The 11,922-nt window shown below is 63.4% G+C and overlaps 1 non-coding gene across 1 annotated transcript; it reads left to right on the plus strand.

The window, feature by feature from the left end:
• Window positions 1–1,150: 1,150 nt before the first annotated feature.
• On the plus strand, window positions 1,151–1,269 carry LOC142875707 (5S ribosomal RNA). The gene has a single exon (XR_012923006.1). It is a non-coding gene; the product is annotated as a 5S ribosomal RNA (ribosomal RNA).
• The last annotated feature ends 10,653 nt before the right edge of the window (window positions 1,270–11,922 follow it).

The raw sequence follows: 11,922 nt of genomic DNA on the forward strand, positions 1-11,922 counted from the left end.
CTGCGGGCCTCGCTCTTCTGAATGCCGCTAGCTCGCCACCCACCCACGGGTGAACCTGGTCAGGGTACTTTCTCTCGGGGGCAGACTCTGATCCTGGCGGGCTACCGGTGTCTCTGTTTGCTCGTTTCTTTCTTCCATTTCGGGAAAGGCTTCCTTACTGGGTGTGGAAATCTCCTATGCCTTTCCTCGCCTATTCTGTCAGCTTTAAAATTCTCTTTCAGTTGCCACCCTCACAGATGGATTAGGAAACTCTTTCCGGTGCACTCATTAGTGAAATGACCTCAATGAAGCTGGAATCCAATATCTAATCGCCGATTTTTAGCGAGTCCACACGCCAGGGTGGTCGGGGTCCAATGCAGCCCCGGCCAGGCCCAGGCCCCTTGGACTGGGCCACAGGAGGACACAGAGGAGGGTCCCGGCCCCCACGGTCGCGTTGCCGGCAGTTCTCCAAGGGCTTGGGCGTTTTCCAGAGGTAGGAGATGGAGGGGACTGATTTCTTCAGCGCCCCACTAACCACGCCACCCCACCCATGGGACACATCCCTAGAGAGAGAGAGAGACGCCCCATACACTCGCTCCCCTCCCCCATGCGCTGTGCCCCAGCCCGGGCCCGGGGGAATAGGCGGCAGCCCACCCACAGGGTGGGGGGCGCAGCTGAAAGGGGTTGTCGGGGAGGGCGGCCCCTGCCTGGGGTCAAAGGGCGGGCGACCCGCGCGTGCGCAATCGGCGGCGGCGGCGGCGGCGGCGGCGGCGGCGGTGGCGGCGGTGGCGGCGGCGGGGGGGGGGGCCACGAGCTGGGGGTGGGCCAGGCGAGTAGAGGAAGGGGGCTGGAAGGTCTCCACCTTGGCGAGTCCAGCCGTGGAGGCGCATCTTGTGTGAGTGTGAGTGAGTGAGTGTGAGTGTGAGTGTGTGTGTGTGTGTGTGTGTGTGTGTATAGAGAGACAGCCCCCCACCCCGGCCCGCCGCTCCCTGCCCGCCCCGCCCCGCCCCGCCTGTCACCCCTGTCCCTCGGAGCCCGCCGGACCCGGCCGGTGAACTCAACAGGCCCGCCCGGCGCGGGTCAGCGCCGGCGCGGGGCCTGGGGGGGGAGGAGGCGGCGGGGAAGCGCAGAGAGGCTCGGCTTCTTGAGCGGGGCAGGGGCGCCCTCCGCCGTCTAGGGCCACACCACCCTGAACGCGCCCGATCTCGTCTGGTCTCGGAAGCTAAGCAGGGTCGGGCCTGGTTAGTACTTGGATGGGAGACCGCCTGGGAATACCGGGTGCCGTAGGCTTCTTTTTTTTTTTTTTTTTTTTTTGTTTTGCCTCTTGTTCTGTCCCCTTTCTGGGAGCGAGGCGGCGGCCCGGGGCGGGGGTCACCCCCACCCTCAGCGCCCGCCGCGGTGCCTGGCGCCCCAGCCCGCACCGTGGGGCCTCCTCTTGTCCCAAGCCGCGACACCGCCGTCACGCGGCAGCATGCGTGGCTTCTGGACTGTCAGGTCTCAGACCAAAGGTCTGGCACCCTGTCTGACCGTCCCCCATGGGTGTGTGGACACACGCAGATCGACACAGCGCACGGCCTGCCCATCTCCCATGGGTGTGTGGAAACAGCTAGATCCACACAGAGCCCTGCCTTCCTGTCACCCATGGGTGAGTGGACACAGCCTGATCCACACTGCGCCCTGCCTGCCTGTGTCCCTTTGGTGTGTGGACACCGCCAGTTCCACACTGCGCCCTGACTGCCCGTCTCCCTTGGGTGAGTTTACACAGTCACATCCACACTGCGCCCTGTCCGCCTGTCTCTGCTGGGTGTGTGGACACAAGAAGTTCCACACAGCGCACTGCCACCCGTCTCCCGTGGGTGAGGGGACACAATAAATCCACACGGCGCCCAGCCAACATGTCTCCCATGGGTGAGTAGACACAGCCACGTCCACACAGCGTCCTGCCTACCCGTCTGTTTGATGTGTGGACACAGCAAGTTCCACACTGCTCCCTGTCTGCCCGTGTCCCGTGGATGTGTGGACAATGACAGTTCCACACATAGCCCAGCCTGCATGTCACCCATGGGTGAGTGGATACAGCCAGATCCACACTGTGCCCTGCCTGCCCTTCTCCCGTGTGTGAGTGGACACAGCCAGATCCACACGGCGAACAGCCTGCCCGTCTCCCATGGTTCAGTGGACACAGCCACATCCAAACTGCGCCTGACTGACCGTCTCCCTTGGGTTTTTGGACACAGCCACATCCACACGACGCCCTGCCTGCCCGTCTCCCGTGAGTAAGTGGACACAGCCAGTTCCACACAGAGCCCTGCCTGCCCATCTCCCTTTGGTGAGTGGACACCTCCACATCCGTACTGCGCCCTGCATGCCCGTCTCCCATGGGTGAGTGGACACAGCCAGTTCCACACTGCGCCTAGCCTGCCCGTCACCCATGGGTGAGTGGACACAGCTAGATCCACACTGCGCCCGGCCTGCACGTCTACTGTGCTTGTGTGGACACAGTCAGTTCCACACAGAGCACTGCCTGACCGTCTCCCGTAGGTGTGTGGACATAGCCAGTTCCACACTGCGCTCTGCCTTCTCGTCACCCATGCGTGAGTGGACACAGCCAGATGCACACTGCGCCCTGCATGCCCCTCTCCCGTTTGTGTGTGGACACAGCCAGATCCACACGGCTCCCAGCCTGCCCGTCTCCCGTGGGTGTGTTGACACAGCCACATCCACACAGCACCCTGCTTGACCGTCTCCCGTGGGTGAGTAGACACAGCCAGTTCCACACTGCGCCCTGCCTGCCCGTCTCCCGTGGGTGAGTGGAGACAGCCACATCTACACATGCCCTGCCTGCCCGTCTCTGGTGGGTGTGTGGACACAGCCATTTCCACACTGCGTCCTGCTTGCCCGTCACCCATGGGTGAGTGATCACAGCCAGATCCACACTGCACCCTGCCTGCCCATCTTCCGTGGGTGAGTGGACACAGCCAGTTCCACACTGCGCCCTGCCTGCCCGTCACCCATTGGAGATTGGACAAGCCAGATCCACACTGCACCCTGCCTGTCCTTCTCCCGTGGTTGAGTGGACACAGCCAGTTCCACACTGCACCCTGCCTGCCAGTCTCCTGTGGGTGAGTGGAGATAGCCACATCCACACAGCGCCCTGCCTGCCCGTCTCTTGTGGGTGTGTGTACACAGCCATTTCGACACTGCGCCCTGCTTGCCCGTCAACCATGTGTGAGTGGACACAGCCAGATCCACACAGCACCCTGCCTGCCCGTCTCCGGTGGTTGTGTGGACACAGCCATATCCACACAGCGCCCTGCCTGCCCGTCTCCCATGGGTGAATGGACACAGACAGATCCACACAGCGCCCTGCATGCCCGTCTCCGGTGGGTGTGTGGACACAGCCAGATCCACACAGCGCCCTGATGCCCGTCTCCCATGGGTGATTGGACACAGCCAGATCCACACAGCGCCCTGCCTGCCCGTCTCTGGTGGGTGTGTGGACACAGCCAGATCCACACAGCGCCCTGCCTGCCCATCTCCCATGAGTGTGTCGACACAACCATATCCACACGGCGCCCAGCCTGCCCGAATCCCGTGGGTGAGTGGACACAGCCACATCCACACAGCACCCTTTCTGACCATCTCCCATGGATGTGTGGACACAGCATGTTCCACACAGCGCCCTGCCTGCCCGTCTGCCGTGGGTGAGTGGACACAGCCAGATCCACATAGCGCCCTCCCTGCCCGTCTCCGTGAGTGTGTGTACACGGCAACATCCACACGGCGCCCAGCCTGCCCGTCTCCCGTGCGTGAGTGGACACAGCCACATCCACACAGCCCCCTGCCTGCCCGTCTACCGTGGGTGAGTAGACACAGCCAGATCCACACAGTGCTGCGACCTGCCTGCCCGTCTCCCGTATGTTAGTGGACATAGCCAGATCCACACAGTGCCCTGCCTGCCCGTCTCTCATGAGTGTGTCGACACAACCAGATCCACACGGCGCCCAGCCTGCACGTCTCCCATGGGTGTGTGGACACAGCCAGATACACACAGCGCCCTGCCTGCCCGTCTCCCGTGGGTGAGTGGACACAGCCAGATCCACACTGCACCCTGCCTGCCCGTCTCCCATGGGTATGTGGACACGGCCAGAACCACACTGCACTCTGCATGCCCGTCTCCCGTGGGTGTGTGGACACAGCGAGTTCCACACAGAACCCTGCCTGGCAGTCTCCCATGGGTGTATGCACACAGCCGGATCCACACGATGCCCAGCCTGCCCGTCTCCCATGGGTGTGTGGACACAGTCAGATGCACACGGCACCCAGCCTGCCCGTCTTCAGTGAGTGAGTGGACACAGCCAGATCTACACTGCGCCCTGCCTGCCCATCTACTGTGGGTGTGTGGTCACAGCCAGTTGCACACAGAGCCCTGCCTGCCCGTCTCCGGTGCGTGTGTGGACACAGCCAGTTCCACACTGCGCCCTGCCTGCCCATCTCCCGTAGGTGAGTAGACACTACCATTTCCACACTGCGCCCTGCCTGCCAATCTTCCGTGGCTGAGTGGAGACAGGCACATCCACACAGAGTCCTGCCTGCCCGTCTCTGGTGGTGGTTGTGGACACTGCCAGTTCCAAACTGCGCCCTGCCTGCCAGTCACAGATGTGTGATTGGACACAGCCACATCCACACTGCGCCCTGCCTGCCAGTCTCCCGTGGGTGTGTGGATACGGCAAGATCCACACTGCGCCCTTCCTGCCCGTCTCCCGTGTGTGAGTGGGCACAGCCACATCTATACTCCACCCTGCCTGCCCGTCACCCATGGGTGAGTGGACATAGCCAGTTCCACACTGCGCCCTGCCTGTCTGTCTCGTGGGTGAGTGGACACAGCCAGTTCCACACAGCGGCCTACCTGACGTCTCAGGTGGTTGTGTGGACACAGCAAGTTCCACACTGCACCCTGCCTGCCCGTCTCCCGTGGGTGAGTGGACACAGCCACATTCACACTGCGCCCTGCCTGCCAGTCTCCCGTGGGTGAGTGGACACAGCTAGTTCCACACAGAGCCCTTCCTGCCCGTCTCCCTTGGGTGAGTGGACACAGCCACTTCTACACTCTGCCCTGCCTGCCCGTCTCCTGTAGGTGAGTGGACACAGCCACATCCACATGCGACATTCCTGTACATCTCCCGTGGATGAGAGGACACAGACAGTTCCACACTGCGACCTACTTGCCCGTCTGACTTGGGTGTGTGAACACGGCAAGATCCACACTGTGCCCTGCCTGCCTGTCTCCCGTGGGTGAGTGGACACAGCCTGTTACACACTGTGCCCTACCTGCCCGTCTCCCGTGGGTGTGTGGACACGGCCAGATCCACACAGCGCCCTGCCTGCCCATCTCCCGTGGGTGAGTGGACACAGACACATTCACACTGCGCCGTGCCTGCCCGTCTCCCATGGGTGTGTGGACACAGCAAGATCCACTCTGCGCCCTGCCTGTCCATCTCCCGTGGGTGAGTGGACACAGCCAGATCCACACTGCGCCTTGCCTGCCCGTCTCCCGTGGGTGAGTGGACACAGCCAGATCCGCATTGCGCCCTGCCTGCCCATCTGCCGTGGGTGAGTGGACACAGCCAGATCCGCACTGCGCCCTGCCTGCCCGTCTGCCGTGGGTGAGTGGACACAGCCAGATCCGCACTGCGCCCTGCCTGCCCGTCTGCCGTGGGTCGGTGGACATAGCCAGATACACACAGCACCCTCTTTACCCGTCTCTCATGGGTGAGTGGACACAGCCAGATCCGCACTGCGCCCTGCCTGCCCGTCTGCCGTGGGTCAGTGGACATAGCCAGATACACACAGCACCCTCTCTGCCCGTCTCCCGTGGGTGAATGGACACAGCCAGATCCTCACTGCGCCTTGCCTGCCCGTCTGCCGTGGGTGAGTGGACACAGCCGGATCCGCACTGCGCCCTGCCTGCCCGTCTGCCATGGGTGAGTGGACACAGCCAGATCCGCACTGCGCCCTGCCTGCCCATCTGCCGTTGGTCAATGGACATAGCCAGATCCACACAGCACCCTCTCTGTCCGTCTCCCGTGGGTGAGTGGACACAGCCAGATCCGCACTGTGCCCTGCCATCCCGTCTGCCTTGGGTGAGTGGACACAGCCAGATCCGCACGGCGCCCTGACTGCCCGTCTGCCGTGGGTCAGTGGACATAGCCAGATCCACACAGCACTCTCTCTGCCCGTCTCCCGTGGGTGAGTGTACACAGCCAGATCCACACTGAGCCCTCAATGCCCGTTTCCCGTGGGTCAGTGGGCACAACCAGATCCACACTGCGCCCTCATGCCCGTCTCCCGTGGGTGAGTGGACACAGCCAGATCCACACTGCGCCCTGCCTGCCCGTCTCCCATGGGTTAGTGGACACAGCCAGATCCGCACTGCGCCCTGCCTGCCCGTCTGCCGTGGGTGAGTGGATACAGCCAGATCCGCACTGCGCCCTGCCTGCCCGTCTGCCGTGGGTCAGTGGACATAGCCAGATCCACACAGCACACTCTCTGCCTGTCTCCTGTGGATGAGTGGACACAGCCAGATCCACACTGCGCCCTGCCTGCCCGTCTCCCGTTGGTGAGTGGACACAGCCAGTTCCGCACTGTGCCCTGCCTGCACGTCTGCCGTGGGTGAGTGGATACAAACAGATCCACACTGCGCCCTGCCTGCCCGTCTGCCGTGGGTCAGTGGACATAGCAAGATCCACACAGCACCCTCTCTGCCCGTCTCCCGTGGGTGAATGGCCACAGCGAGATCCACACTGCGCCTTGCCTGCCCGTCTGCCGTGGGTCAGTGGACATAGCCAGATCCACACAGCACTCTCTCTGCCCGTCTCCCGTGGATGAGTGGACATAGCCAGATCCACACGGTGCACTCAGTGCCCGTCTCCCGTGAGTGAGTGGACACAACCAGATCCACACTGAGCCCTCACTGCCCATCTCCCGTGAGTGAGTGGACACAGCCAGATCCACACTGAGCTCTCACTGCTCGTCTCCCATGAGTGAGTGGACACAGCCAGATCCACACTGAGCCCTCACTGCCCGTCTCCCGTGGGTGAGTGGACACAGACAGATCCACACTGCGCCCTCATTGCCCGTCTCCCGTGGGTGTGTGGACACAGCCAGATCCACACTGTGCCCTGCCTGCACGTCTTCCGTAGGTCAGTGGACATAGCCAGATTCACAGCACCCTCTCTGACCGTCTCCTGTGGGTGAGTGGACACAGACAGATCCACACTGCGGCCTCCCTGCCCGTATCCTGTGGGTAGTGGACACAGCCAGATCTGCACTTCGCCCAGCCTGCCCGTCTGCCGAGAGTGAGTGGACACAGCCAGATCCGCATTGCGCCCTGCCTGCCCGTCTCCCGTGGGTGAGTGGACACAGCCAGATCCGCACTGCGCCCTGCCTGCCCGTGTGCCGTGGGTCAGTGGACATAGCCAGATCCACACAGCACCCTCTCTGCCCGTCTCCCGTGGGTGAGTGGACACAGACAGATCCACACTGCGCCCTCCCTGCCCGTATCCTGTGGGTAGTGGACACAGCCAGATCCGCACTTCGCCCAGCCTGCCCGTCTGCCGAGAGTGAGTGGACACAGCCAGATCCGCATTGCGCCCTGCCTGCCCGTCTCCCGTGGGTGAGTGGACACAGCCAGATCCGCACTGCGCCCTGCCTGCCCGTGTGCCGTGGGTCAGTGGACATAGCCAGATCCACACAGCACCCTCTCTGCCCGTCTCCCGTGGGTGAGTGGACACAGCCAGATCCACACTGCGCGCTCCCTGCCCGTATCCTGTGGGTAGTGGACACAGCCAGATCCGCACTGCGCCCAGCCTGCCTGTCTGCCGTGGGTGAGTGGACACAGCCAGATCCGCACTGCGCCCTGCCTGCCCGTCTCCCGTGGGTAGTGGACACAGCCAGATCTGCACTTCGCCCAGTCTGCCCGTCTGCCGTGGGTGAGTGGACACAGCCAGATCCGCACTGCGCCCAGCCTGCCCGAATGCCGGGTGTCAGTGGACATAGCCAGATCCACACAGCACCCTCTCTTCTCGTCTCCCGGGGGTGAGTGGACACAGCCAGATCCACACTGCACCTTGCCTGCCCGTCTCCCGTGGGTGAGTGGACACAGCCAAATCCGCACTGCGCTCTGCCTGCCCGTCTGCCTTAGGTGAGTGGACACAGCCAGATCCGCACTGCGTCCTGCCTGCTCGTCTGCGGTGGGTCAGTGGACATAGCCAGATCCACACAGCACCCTCTCTGCCCGTCTCCCGTGGGTGAGTGGACACAGCCAGATCCACAGTGCGCATTACCTGCCCGTCTCCCGTTGGTGAATGGAGACAGCCAGATCTGCACTCGCCCTGCCTGCCTGTCTGCCGTGGGTGAGTGGACACAGCCAGATCCGCACTGCGCCCTGCCTGCCCGTCTTCCGTGGGTCAATGCACATAGCCAGATATACACAGCACCCTCTCAGCCCGTCTCCCGTGTGTGAGTGGACACAGCCAGATCCCCACAGCGCCCTGACTGCCCGTCTGCCATGGGTGAGTGGACACAGCCAGATCCACACTGCGCCCTCACTGCCCGTCTCCCGTGGGTGAGTGGACAAAGCCAGATCTGCACTGCGCCCTGCCTGCCTGTCTGCCGGGGGTGAGTGGACACAGACAGTTCCGCACTGCACCCTGCCTGCCTGTCTCCCGTGGGTGAGTGGACACAGCCACATCCGCACTGCGCCCTCACTGCCCGTCTCCCGTTGGTGAGTGGACACAGCCAGATCCGCACTGCGCCCTCACTGCCCGTCTCCCGTGGGTGAGTGGACAAAGCCAGATCCGCACTGCGCCCTGCCTGTCCGTCTGCCGGGGGTGAGTGGACACAGCCAGTTCCGCACTGCGCCCTGCCTGCCCGTCTCCCGTGGGTGAGTGGACACAGCCACATCCGCACTGCGCCCTCACTGCCCGTCTCCCGTTGGTGAGTGGACACAGCCAGATCCACACTGCGCCCTGCCTGCCCGTCTCCCGTGGCTAGTGGACACAGCCAGATCTGCACAGGCCCTGCCTGCCCGTCTGCCGTGAGTGAGTGGACACAGCCAGATCCGCACAGCGCCCTGCCTGCCCGTCTGCCGTGGGTCAGTGGACATAGCCAGATCCACAGAGCACCCTCTCTGCCCGTCTCCCGTGGGTGAGTGGACACAGCCAGATCCAGACTGCGCCTTGCCTGCCCGTCTCCGGTGGTTGAGTGGACACAGCCAGATCCGCACTGCGCCCTGCCTGCCCGTCTGCCGTGGGTGAGTGGACACAGCCAGATCTGTACCTTGACCTGCCTGCCCGTCTTTCGTGGGTGAGTGGACATAGCCAGATCCACACTGCGCCTTGCCTGCCCGTCTCCCGTGGGTGAGTAGACACAGCCAGATCCGCAATGCTCCCTGCCTGCCCGTCTGCCGTGGGTGAGTGGACATAGCCAGATCCGCACTGCGCCGTGCCTGCCCGTGTCCTGTGAGTGAGTGGACACAGCCAGAACCACACTGCACCCTGCCTGCCCATCTGCCGTGGGTCAGTGGATATAGCCAGATCCACACAGCACCCTCTCTGCCCGTCTCCCGTGGTTGAGTGGACACAGACAGATCCACACTGCGCCTTGCCTGCCCGTCGCCCGTGTGTGAGTAGACACAGCCAGATGCGCACAGGCCCTGCCTGCCCGTCTGCCATGGGTGAGTGGACACAGCCAGATCCTCACAGCGTCCTGCCTGCCCGTCTGCCGTGGGTCAGTGGACATAGCCAGATCCACACAGCACCCTCTCTGCCCGTCTCCCGTGGGTGAGTGGACACAGCCAGATCCACACTGCGCCTTGCATCCCCGTCTCCCTTGGGTGAGTGGACACAGCCAGATCCGCACTGCGCCCTGCCTGCCCGTCTGCCATGGGTGAGTGGACACAGCCAGATCCGCACTGCGCCCTGTCTGCCCGTCTGCGGTGGGTCAGTGGACATAGCCAGATCCACACAGCACCCTCTCTGCCCGTCTCCCGTGGGTGAGTGGACACAGACAGATCCACAATGCGCCTTGCCTGCCCGTTTCCCGTGGGAGAGTGGAAACAGCCATATCCGCAGAGGCCCTGCCTGCCAGTCTGCCGTGGATGAGTGGACATAGCCAGATCTGCACTGCGCCCTACGTGCCCATCTGCCGTGGGTCAGTGGACATAGCCAGATCCACACAGCACCCTTTCTGCCCGTCTTCCGTGGGTGAGTGGACTCAGCCATATCCACACTGCGCCTTGCCTGCCCGTCTCCCGTGGGTGAGTGGACACAGCCAGATCCGCACTGCTCCCTGCCTGCCCGTCTGCCGTGGGTGAGTCGACACAGCCAGATCCGCACTGCGCCCTGCCTGCCCATCTGCCATGGGTCAGTGGACATAGCCAGATCCACACAGCACCCTCTCTGCCCGTCTGCCGTGGGTGAGTGGACACAGCCAGATCCACACGGCACCCTGCCTGCCCGACTCCCGTGGGTGAGTGGACACAGCTAGATCCACACTGTGACCTGCCTGCCCGTCTCCCGTGGGTGAGTGGACACAGCCAGATCCACACTGCGCCTTGCCTGCCCATCTCCCGTGGGTGAGTGGACACAGCCAGATCCCCACAGCACCCTGACTGCCCGTCTGCCCTGGGTGAGTGGACACAGCCAGATCCACAATGTGCTCTCACTGCCCGTCTCCCGTGGGAGTGTGGACACAGCCAGATCCACACTGTGCCCTGCCTGCCTGTCTCCCGTGGCGAGTGGACATAGCCAGATCGACACAACACCCTCTCTGCCCGTCTCCCATGGGTGAGTGGACACACCCAGATCCACACTGTGCCCTGCCTGCCCGTCTCCCGTGGGTGAATGGACACAGCCAGATCCACACTGTGCCCTGCCTGCCCGTCTCCCGTGGGTGAGTGGACACAGCCAGATCCACACTGCGCCTTGCCTGCCCGTCACCCGTGGGTGAGTGGACACAGCCAGATCCCCACAGCGCCCTGACTGCCCGTCTGCCGTGAGTGAGTGGACAAAGCCAGATCCACACTGTGCCCTCACTACTTGTCTCCCGTTGGTGTGTGGACACAGCCAGATCCACACTGTTCCCTGCCTGACTGTTTCCCGTGTGTGAGTGGACATAGCCAGATCCACACAGCACCCTCTCTGCCCGTCTCCCGTGGGTGAGTGGACACAGCCAGATCTGCACTGCGCCCTGCCTGCCAGTCTGCTGTGGGTCAGTGGACATAGCCAGATCCACACAGCACCCTCTCTGCCCGTCTCTTGTGGGTAAGTGGACACAGCCATATCCACATGTGCCTTGCCTGCCCGTCTTCCGTGGGTGAGTGGTCACAGCCAGATCCGCACTGCGCCCTGCCTGCCCGTCTCTTGTGGGTAGTGGACACAGCCAGATCCGCACAGGCCCTGCCTGCCAGTCTGCCGTGGGTGAGTGGACACAGCCAGATCCGCACTGCGCCCTGCCTGCCCATCTGCCGTGGGTCAGTGGACATAGCCAGATCCACTCAGCACCCTTTCTGCCCGTCTCCCGTGGGTGAGTGGACACAGCCATATCCACACAGCGCCTTGCCTGCCCGTCTCCCGTGGGTGAGTGGACACAGCCAGATCCGCACTGCGCCCTGCCTGCCCGTCTGCCGTGGGTGAGTGGACATAGCCAGATCCGCACTGGGCCCTGCCTGCTCGTCTGCCATGAGTCAGTGGACATAGCCAGATCCACACAGCACCCTATCTGCCCGTCAACCTTAAGGTAGTGGACACAGCCAGATCCACACAACGCCTTGCCTGCCCGGCTCCCGTGGGTGAGTGGACACAGCCAGAACAACACTGCGCACTCACTGCCCGTCTCCCGTGGGAGTGTGGACACAGCCCGATCCACACTGCGCAATGCCTG

This window comes from Microcebus murinus, chromosome 14, assembly GCF_040939455.1.
Source record: "Microcebus murinus isolate Inina chromosome 14, M.murinus_Inina_mat1.0, whole genome shotgun sequence".
NCBI classification, from domain to species: Eukaryota; Metazoa; Chordata; class Mammalia; order Primates; family Cheirogaleidae; genus Microcebus; species Microcebus murinus.